Consider the following 10,242-nt stretch of genomic DNA (forward strand, 5'->3'; position numbering starts at 1 on the left):
AGAGCGCCTTAGAGAGCTTACACACATGGTCGGGGTACCGTTCATCCTCGAAGCCAGGGGGTTGCTCCACGTACACCTCCTCCTTGATTGGCCCGTTGAGGAAAGCGCTCTTCACATCCATTTGAAACAACCTGAAAGAATGGTGAGCGGCATATGCTAGCAAGATTCGAATTGACTCTAGCCTAGCCACAGGAGCAAAGGTCTCCTCGAAATCCAAACCTGCGACTTGGGCATAACCTTTTGCCACAAGTCGAGCCTTGTTCCTCGTCACCACCCCGTGCTCGTCCTGTTTGTTGCGGAACACCCACTTGGTTCCCACAACATTTTGCTTCGGACGAGGCACCAGTGTCCAAACTTCATTGCGCTTGAAGTTGTTTAACTCCTCTTGCATGGCCAACACCCAGTCTGGATCTAGCAAGGCCTCTTCTACCCTGAAAGGCTCAATAGAAGAGACAAAGGAGTAATGCTCACAAAAATTAACTAATCGAGATCGAGTAGTTACTCCCTTGCTAATGTCACCCAGAATTTGGTCGACGGGATGATCCCTTTGAATCATCGCTCGAACTTGGGTTGGAGGTGCCGGTTGCGCTTCTTCCTCCATTACGTTATCATCTTGTGCTCCCCCTTGATCACACGCCTCCTTATGATGAACCTGTTCATCGTCTTGAGTCGGGGGATGCACCATAATTGAGGAAGAGGGTTGATCTTGCTCATCTTGTTCCTGTGGCCGCACTTCTCCAATCGCCATGGTTCGTATAGCGGCTGTCGGAACATCTTCTTCATCTACATCATCACAATCAACAACTTGCTCTCTTGAAGAGCCATTAGTCTCATCAAATACAACGTCGCTAGAGACTTCAACCAAACCCGATGATTTGTTGAAGACTCTATACGCCTTTGTATTTGAGTCATAACCTAACAAAAACCCTTCTACAGCTTTGGGAGCAAACTTAGAATTTCTACCCTTCTTTACTAGAATGTAGCATTTACTCCCAAATACACGAAAGTACGATACATTGGGTTTGTTACCGGTTAGTAGCTCATACGACGTCTTCTTGAGGAGGCGATGAAGGTAGACCCTGTTGATGGCGTGGCACGCCGTGTTCACGGCTTCCGTCCAAAAGCACTCGGGGGTCTTGAACTCTCCTAGCATCGTCCTCGCCATGTCGATGAGCGTCCTGTTCTTCCTCTCTACCACACCATTTTGCTGTGGTGTGTAGGGAGCGGAGAACTCGTGCTTGATCCCTTCTTCTTCAAGGAACTCCTCCACTTGAAGGTTCTTGAACTCGGACCCGTTGTCGCTCCTTATCTTTTTCACTTTGAGCTCAAACTCATTTTGAGCCCTCCTGAGGAAGCGCTTGAGGGTCCCTTGGGTTTCAGACTTATCCTGCAAAAAGAACACCCAAGTGAAGCGGGAAAAGTCATCAACAATAACTAGACCATACTTACTTCCCCCTATGCTTAGATAGGCGACGGGTCCGAAGAGATCCATATGCAGCAGCTCCAGGGGTCTTGAAGTGGTCATCACATTCTTGCTGTGATGCGCTCCTCCCACCTGTTTCCCTGCTTGACAAGCTGCACAAGGTCTATCTTTTTCGAAATGAACATTGGTTAGACCTATCACATGTTCTCCCTTTAGAAGCTTGTGGAGGTTCTTCATCCCCACATGTGCTAAGCGGCGATGCCACAGCCAGCCCATGCAAGTCTTAGCCATTAAGCATGCATCTAGACCGGCCTCTTCTTTTGCAAAATCAACTAAATAAAGTTTGCCGTCTAATACACCCTTAAAAGCTAGTGAACCATCACTTCTTCTAAAGACAGACACATCTATATTTGTGAACAGACAGTTATATCCCATATTACACAATTGACTAACAGATAGTAAATTATATCCTAGTGACTCTACTAAAAACACATTAGAGATAGAGTGCTCATTAGAAATTGCAATTTTACCTAACCCTTTTACCTTGCCTTGATTCCCATCACCGAATATGATTGAATCTTGGGAATCCTTATTCTTGACGTAGGAGGTGAACATCTTCTTCTCCCCCGTCATATGGTTTGTGCATCCGCTATCAATAATCCAGCTTGAACCCCCGGATGCATAAACCTGCAAGGCAAATTTAGGCTTGGGTCTTAGGTACCCAACTCATGTTGGGTCCTACAAGGTTAGTGCAAATATCCTTAGGGACCCAAATGCAAGTTTTGTCTCCCTTGCATTTTGCCCCTAACTTCCTAGCAACAATTTTCTTATCCTTTCTACAAATAGCAAAGGAAGCATTTAAAGCATAATAAATTGTGGAAGGTTCATTTGCTATTTTCCTAGGAGCATGAATAACATTCCTTCTAGGCACATGATGAATAGCATTTCTTTTAGGAACAACATTTCTCCTAGTAACATTTCTATCATACACATAAGAGGAACTAGGAGCAAACATGGTATGAGGATCATAAACATATGAATCATAAGCATCATGACTTACATTTCTAGTTTGTCTTCTATCATGATACAAAAATGCATGGTTCCTTTTAGCACTAGTAGCCATAGGGGCCTTCCCTTTCTCCTTGGCGGGAATGGGAGCCTTATGGCTTGTTAAGTTCTTAGCTTCTCTCTTGAAGCCAAGTCCATCCTTAATTGAGGGGTGTCTACCAATTGTGTAGGCATCCCTTGCAAATTTTAGCTTATCGAAATCATTCTTGCTAGTCTTAAGTTGAGCATTAAGACTAGCCAGTTCATCATTAAGCTTGGAAATTGAAACTAGGTGTTCACTACAAGCATTAATGTCAAAGTCTTTACACCTAGTACAAATTTCAACATGTTCTACACAAGAATTGGATTTGTTTGCTACTTCTAATTTAGCATTTAAATCATTGTTGACACCTTTCAAAGTAGAAATGGTTTCATGACAAGTAGATAGTTCAAAAGAAAGCATTTCATTTCTCTTAACTTCTAAAGCATAGGATTTTTGTGCCTCAACAAATTTATCATGCTCTTCATACAACAAATCCTCTTGCTTTTCTAAAAGTATATTCTTTTCATTCAAGGCATCAATTAATTCATTAATTTTGTCTATCTTAGATCTATCTAAGCCCTTGAACAAACATGAATAATCTACTTCATCCTCATCACTAGATTCGTCCTCACTTGAAGAAGCATAGGTAGAGTTGCGAGTACATACCTTCTTCTCTCTTGCCATAAGGCATGTGTGACGCTCGTTGGGGAAGAGGGTTGATTTGTTGAAGGCGGTGGCGGCGAGTCCTTCATTGTCGGAGTCGGACGAGGAGCAATCCGAGTCCCACTCCTTGCCTAGATGCGCCTCGCCCTTTGCCTTCTTGTAATGCTTCTTCTTTTCCCTCTTGTTCCCCTTTTCCTGGTCACTATCATTATCAGGACAGTTAGCAATAAAATGACCAAGCTTACCGCATTTGAAGCATGATCGCTTCCCCTTGGTCTTAGTCTTGCTCGGCTGTCCATTGCGACCCTTTAGCACCGTCTTGAATCTCTTGATAATGAGGGCCATTTCTTCTTCATTAAGACCGGCCGCCTCAATTTGCGCCACCTTGCTGGGTAGCGCCTCCTTGTTCCCTGTGGCTTTGAGAGCAAAAGGTTGCGGCTCGTTGATCGGTCCATTCAAGGCGTCGTCCACATACCTTGCCTCCTTGATCATCATTCGCCCGCTGACGAATTTTCCTAGTACTTCTTCGGGCGACATTTTGGTGTACCTGGGATTCTCACGAATATTATTCACCAAATGAGGATCAAGAACGGTAAAGGACCTGAGCATTAGTCGGACGACGTCGTGGTCCGTCCATCGCGTGCTTCCGTAGCTCCTTATTTTGTTGACAAGGGTCTTGAGCCGGTTGTATGTTTGAGTTGGCTCCTCGCCCCTTATCATCGCGAACCGTCCAAGCTCGCCCTCCACCAACTCCATTTTGGTGAGCAAGGTAGCGTCATTTCCCTCATGAGAGATCTTGAGGGTATCCCAGATTTGCTTGGCGTTATCCAAGCCACTCACTTTATTATATTCATCCCTGCACAATGAGGCTAGAAGAACAGTAGTAGCTTGTGCATTCTTATGGATTTGCTCATTAATGAATATAGGACTATCCGAACTATTAAAGTGCATTCCACTATCTACAATCTCCCATATGCTAGGATGGAGAGAGAATAGGTGACTACGCATTTTGTGGCTCCAAAATCCGTAGTCCTCCCCATCAAAGTGTGGGGGCTTGTCGAGTGGAATGGAAAGCAAATGTGAATTTGAACTATGCGGAATACGAGAGTAGTCAAAAGAAAAGTTAGAATTAACCGGTTTCCTTTGTTTGTCGTAGTCGTCGTCCTTTTGGGAAGAAGAGGACTCATCGCTGTCGTAGTAGACGATCTCCTTGATGCGTCTTGTCTTCTTCTTCTTCCCATCTCTTCGCTTGTGGCCCGAGCCCGAGTCATTGGACTTGTCATCCCTTGGCTCGTTGACGAAGGACTCCTTCTCCTTGTCGTTGATCACAATTCCCTTCCCCTTAGGATCCATCTCTTCGGGCGGTTAGTCCCTTTCTTGAAGAGAACGGCTCCGATACCAATTGAGAGCACCTAGAGGGGGGGTGAATAGGTGATCCTGTAAAAACTTCAAACTTAAGCCACAAAAACTTGTTAAGTGTTAGCACGATTATTGCCAAGTGGCTAAGGTGAAGTCTCAACAATCTCAACAAAACACAGTACCACAAGAGAATCAAGCACAGAGTGACACAGTGGTTTTATCCCGTGGTTCGGCCAAGACCAACGCTTGCCTACTCCACGTTGTGGCGTCCCAACGGACGAGGGTTGCAATCAACCCCTCTCAAGCGGTCCAAAGACCCACTTGAATACCACGGTGTTTTGTTTTCCTTTCACTATCCCGTTTGCAAGGAATCTCCACAAATTGGAGTCTCTTGCCCTTACAAGTATATGATCACAAATGAAACACAGAGCAAGGGAGGGAAGCAACACACACAAATCCACAGCAAAAGCGCACACACACGGCCAAGAATCGAGCTCACAAGACTATCTCAGAGTTCTCACTTAGAACAGAGCTCGAATCACTTAGAAACACAAACGAATGCGCAGAGACTTAGTGTGGATGATCAAGAATGCTCAAAGGTTGCTTGTGTGTCTCCTCCATGCGCCTAGGGGCTCCTTTTATAGCCCCAAGGCAGCTAGGAGCCGTTGAGAGCAAATCCGGAAGGCCATCCTTGCCTTCTGTCGTCGGGGGCACCGGACAGTCCGGTGCACACCGGACACTGTCCGGTGCCCGATTTGTTTCCTTAAACGGCGAAGACGACCGTTGCAGACCGTTGGCAGATCTGGCGCTGTTGGCGCACCGGACATGTCCGGTGCACACCGGACAGTCCGGTGCCGTCTTCCGACCGTTGGCTCGGCCACGTGTCCCGCGCGGATTGCGCGGCCGACCGTTGGCTCACCGGACAGTCCGGTGCACACCGGACAGTCCGGTGATTTTTAGCCGAAGTCGCCGGAGAAAAACCCGAGAGCGGCTGGTTTGCGCTGCGCTGATCTGGCGCACCGGACACTGTCCGGTGCACACCGGACAGTCCGGTGCCCCAGCCCGAAGCAGCCTTTGGCTGTACACAGCCACTCTCCACTTCTTTTCTTTTCTTCTTTCTCCTGTTTCTAACACTTAGACAAGATGTTAGTACACAAAACTAATGTACTAAGGCTTAGAAACATACCTTTACTTGTGATTTACACTTTGTTCATCCATGAGCATATTTTCACATTTAGGCCCTTGTGTTTGCACTCAATCACCAAAATACTTAGAAATGGCCCAAGGGCACATTTCCCTTTCAGTTTCCCCTGCAGTTTGGCTTAGCTAGTAATATTAATGAAGTTAGTTGTTTAGTTGGGAAGCCATTTACTCTTACTTTCCTTTCTTATCTGAGAAGCTGTGTTGAATCATGAATGAGGATCAGTGAAGCTCTTTGTTCACTCAGTGTCATGAAGAATTCTGTATTCTCTTTTCTTATGCTGAAAGATTGTAAGATCAATGCTGATGTGTGAATGTCTCCCACAGATGTCTGACAACAGGCGCCGATGCAACAGGCGTGCTCAGCTGGAGCAGCATGACCAGCAGGAGGAAAATCAGAGGCAGCCTCCCCCACCACCCCCGATGTCAGTGGAGCAGATGTTCTTGATGCAGACCCAGGCAGTGCAGGCCATCGGGCAGACTCTAGCAGCCATGCAGCAGGCTCAACAGCAGCCCCAACCCCAATTGCAAGTGCAGATGCCCCAGATGCCACGGGATAAGCGTGGTGAGTTCATGAGAGGGCACCCTCCTACCTTCGCCCATTCTGCTGACCCCATGGATGCAGAAGACTGGCTGCGCGCAGTGGAAAGGGAACTGCGCACCGCCCAATGCGACGACAGGGAGAAGGTTCTGTATGGTCCCCGCCAGCTGAGGGGAGCAGCCCAGTCCTGGTGGGAGTCCTACCTCGCCACCCATGCTGACCCCGAAGCCATCACTTGGGAGGAATTCAGCGAGAGTTTCCGTCGGTACCATGTGCCAGAGGGACTGATGATCGTGAAGAAGGAGGAGTTTCTGGCTCTGAAGCAGGGACCCATGTCTGTTAGTGAGTACAGAGACAAGTTTCTGCAGCTGTCTCGTTATGCACCCGAGGATGTCAACACTGATGCCAAGAGGCAGTACAGGTTCATGAGAGGTTTGGTGGATCCCCTGCATTACCAACTGATGAATCACACCTTCCCCACCTTCCAGCACCTGATCGATAGGGCAGTCATGACTGAGAAGAAGCGTAAGGATATGGAAGATCGGAAGCGCAAGATGAGTGGACCCCAGCCCGGAGGCATCAGCCGTCCACGTTTCTCAGGCAGTTCATCTCAGCAAGGCAGACCTGGTCACCCACAGGGATATCAGAATCAGAATCAGCGTCCGCATCAGCAGCAGTTTCAGAGACAGTACCCGCAGCAGCAGCAGCAGTATCGTCAGCACAGCCAGCAGGGAGGTAATCAGTATCAGAAGCAGAACAACCAGGCACCTCGCCTTCCTGCCCCAGCAGCGAATCAGAGCAATCAAGCAGCCCCAGCACAAGGAGGAGGCAGAGGATGTTTCCACTGTGGAGAACAAGGCCACTGGGCGATGCAGTGCCCAAAGAAGATGGCTCAGCAGCAGACCAACCCCAATGCTCCAACAAGGCAAGGTGTACTGCAGCCGGCAGCAGGCAATCGTAACCAAGCATACAACCGCGGAAAGGTGAACCACTTGGAGGCCGAAGCGATCCAGGATGCACCAGATGTGGCAGTAGGTATGTTCTCAGTCGAATCTCATCCCGCAAAAGTGCTATTTGATACTGGTGCAACTCATTCTTTTGTCACTGCAACCTGGGTAGAATTGCATAGCATCTCAGTAGAGGCAATGATGCCACCCATGAGGATTAATTCGGTTGGTGGCAAGGTGCAAACAGATAAAATATGTTCAAACATAATGGTGGAAATAAGGGGGATAGGATTCCCCAGTGACTTAATAGTAATAGACACCCCCGGGATAGATGTTATTCTAGGGATGAATTGGTTAATGAAGTATGAAGCAAATGTTAGTTGTGATAAGAGGACCGTAACATTGAAGTCCCCGTCAGGAGAAGAGGTAGTGGCCGAGCTATGGATGCCTAAATCAGAAGAGGGAGTGTGTCACCAGATTTCAGTGGATAGTAAAGAGCCCAACCCGCTCGAGGCTATCAAGGTCGTGTCAGGCTTTCCGGATGTGTTTCCCGAGGAGCTAACGGGCATGCCACCCGAGAGAAAGGTTGAATTTGCCATAGAGCTTATCCCTGGTACCGCCCCCATTTCCAAAAGAGCCTATCGAGTGTCTGGACCAGAATTGGTGGAACTCAAGAAGCAGATAGATGAGATGTTAGAGAAGGGTTACATCACGCCAAGCACCTCGCCTTGGGCCGCTCCAGTGTTGTTTGTAGAGAAGAAAGATGGTACCAAAAGGATGTGCATAGACTACAGAGCCTTGAACGAAGTCACTATTAAGAACAAGTACCCTTTGCCAAGAATAGAAGATCTGTTTGACCAACTCAGAGGTGCCAGCGTATTCTCGAAGATAGATCCGAGATCAGGCTACCATCAACTCAGAATCCGACCCTCGGACATACCGAAGACAGCATTCATCACTAAGTACGGGTTATATGAGTTCACAGTTATGTCCTTTGGTTTGACAAATGCGCCAGCCTTCTTTATGTACCTGATGAACAGTGTGTTCATGGATTATCTAGACAAGTTTGTGGTAGTGTTCATCGATGACATTCTCATATACTCTCAAAGTGAGGAAGATCATGTAGAGCATTTGAAGATGGTATTGCAAAGACTTCGAGAGCATCAGTTGTATGCCAAGCTGGGCAAATGCGAGTTCTGGATTCATGAAGTCTTGTTTCTGGGTCACATCATAAACCAAGATGGGTTGGCAGTGGATCCGAAGAAAGTGGCAGATATCCTGAACTGGAAAGCACCAAAGGATGTTCGTGGGATCAAGAGCTTCATTGGAATGGCCGGATACTATAGGCGTTTCATTGAAGGCTTTTCAAAGATTGCTAGACCAATGACAGCGTTGCTAGCGAAGAAGGTTGAGTTTAAGTGGACCCAAAAGTGTCAGGAAGCATTTGAAGAACTGAAGAATAGATTGACTACAGCCCCTGTGTTAGTCCTGCCTGATGTTCACAAGTCATTCTCAGTGTATTGCGACGCTTCGTACACCGGATTGGGATGTGTGCTGATGCAAGAAGGGAGAGTTGTAGCGTACTCGTCTCGACAGCTGAAGATCCATGAGAAGAATTACCCCACACATGACCTGGAACTGGCAGCAGTGGTTCATGCTTTGAAGACCTGGAGACATTACCTGTATGGGCAGAAGTGCGACATCTACACAGATCATAAAAGTCTGAAGTACATATTCACCCAGTCAGAGTTAAACATGAGGCAGCGAAGATGGTTGGAATTGATCAAAGACTATGAGTTGGAGATACATTACCATCCGGGCAAAGCCAATGTTGTTGCAGATGCTCTGAGCAGGAAAAGTCAAGTTAATATGTTGGTCTCGCACCCAATGCCATATGAGTTAGCCAAGGAGTTCGACAGACTGAGCCTCGGTTTCCTGAACAGTACGCAAGGAGTAACAGTGGAATTAGAGCCCACCCTAGAGCGGGAGATCAAGAAGGGCAGAAGGATGATGAAAACATCAACAAGATCCGGCAGCTGATCCTAGAAGGAAGAGGCAAAGACTTTCGAGAGGATGAAGAAGGAGTAATCTGGTTCAAGGACCGATTGTGTGTTCCCGACCTCAAACCTATTCGGGAATTGATCCTCAAGGAAGCTCATGAGACAGCCTACTCCATACACCCAGGGAGTGAGAAGATGTACCAGGATTTAAAAAGGAGGTTTTGGTGGTATGGAATAAAAAGGGAGATCGCAGAATATGTCGCCATCTGTGATAGCTGTCAGAGAACCAAAGCAGAGCATCAGAGGCCTGCCGGATTGTTGCAGCCATTGCGGATTCCTCAGTGGAAGTGGGATGAAATCGGGATGGATTTTATAGTTGGCCTACCTCGTACCCGGGCCGGCTACGATTCCATCTGGGTGGTTGTGGACCGCTTAACAAAGGTGGCCCACTTCATACCTGTGAAGACGACATACACCGGAGCAACGTTAGCTGAGTTATACATGTCACGAATAGTCTGCCTTCATGGTGTGCCGAAGAAGATAGTGTCAGATCGAGGAACGCAGTTCACATCTCATTTTTGGCAGCAGCTACAAGAAGCTTTGGGCACCCATTTGAACTTCAGCTCAGCTTATCACCCGCAGACAGACGGTCAGACTGAAAGAACTAACCAGATCTTAGAAGATATGTTGAGAGCCTGTGTGTTGCAAGACAAGTCAGGATGGGACAAAAGGTTACCGTATGCAGAATTCTCCTACAACAATAGTTACCAGGCCAGCTTGAAGATGTCACCGTTTCAGGCACTCTATGGACGGAGTTGTAGGACTCCGCTGCATTGGGACCAGCCTGGAGAGAGACAGGTGTTTGGCCCCGACATTTTGCTTGAAGCCGAAGAGAATATCAAAATGGTTCGGGAGAATCTGAAGATAGCCCAGTCAAGACAGCGAAGCTATGCAGACCGAAGGAGAAGAGAACTGAGTTTTGAAGTAGGAGACTACGTCTATCTGAAGGTGTCACCTAT

The sequence above is a fragment of the Zea mays genome, chromosome 5 (assembly GCF_902167145.1).
Source record: "Zea mays cultivar B73 chromosome 5, Zm-B73-REFERENCE-NAM-5.0, whole genome shotgun sequence".
In the NCBI taxonomy this organism is placed as follows: Eukaryota; Viridiplantae; Streptophyta; class Magnoliopsida; order Poales; family Poaceae; genus Zea; species Zea mays.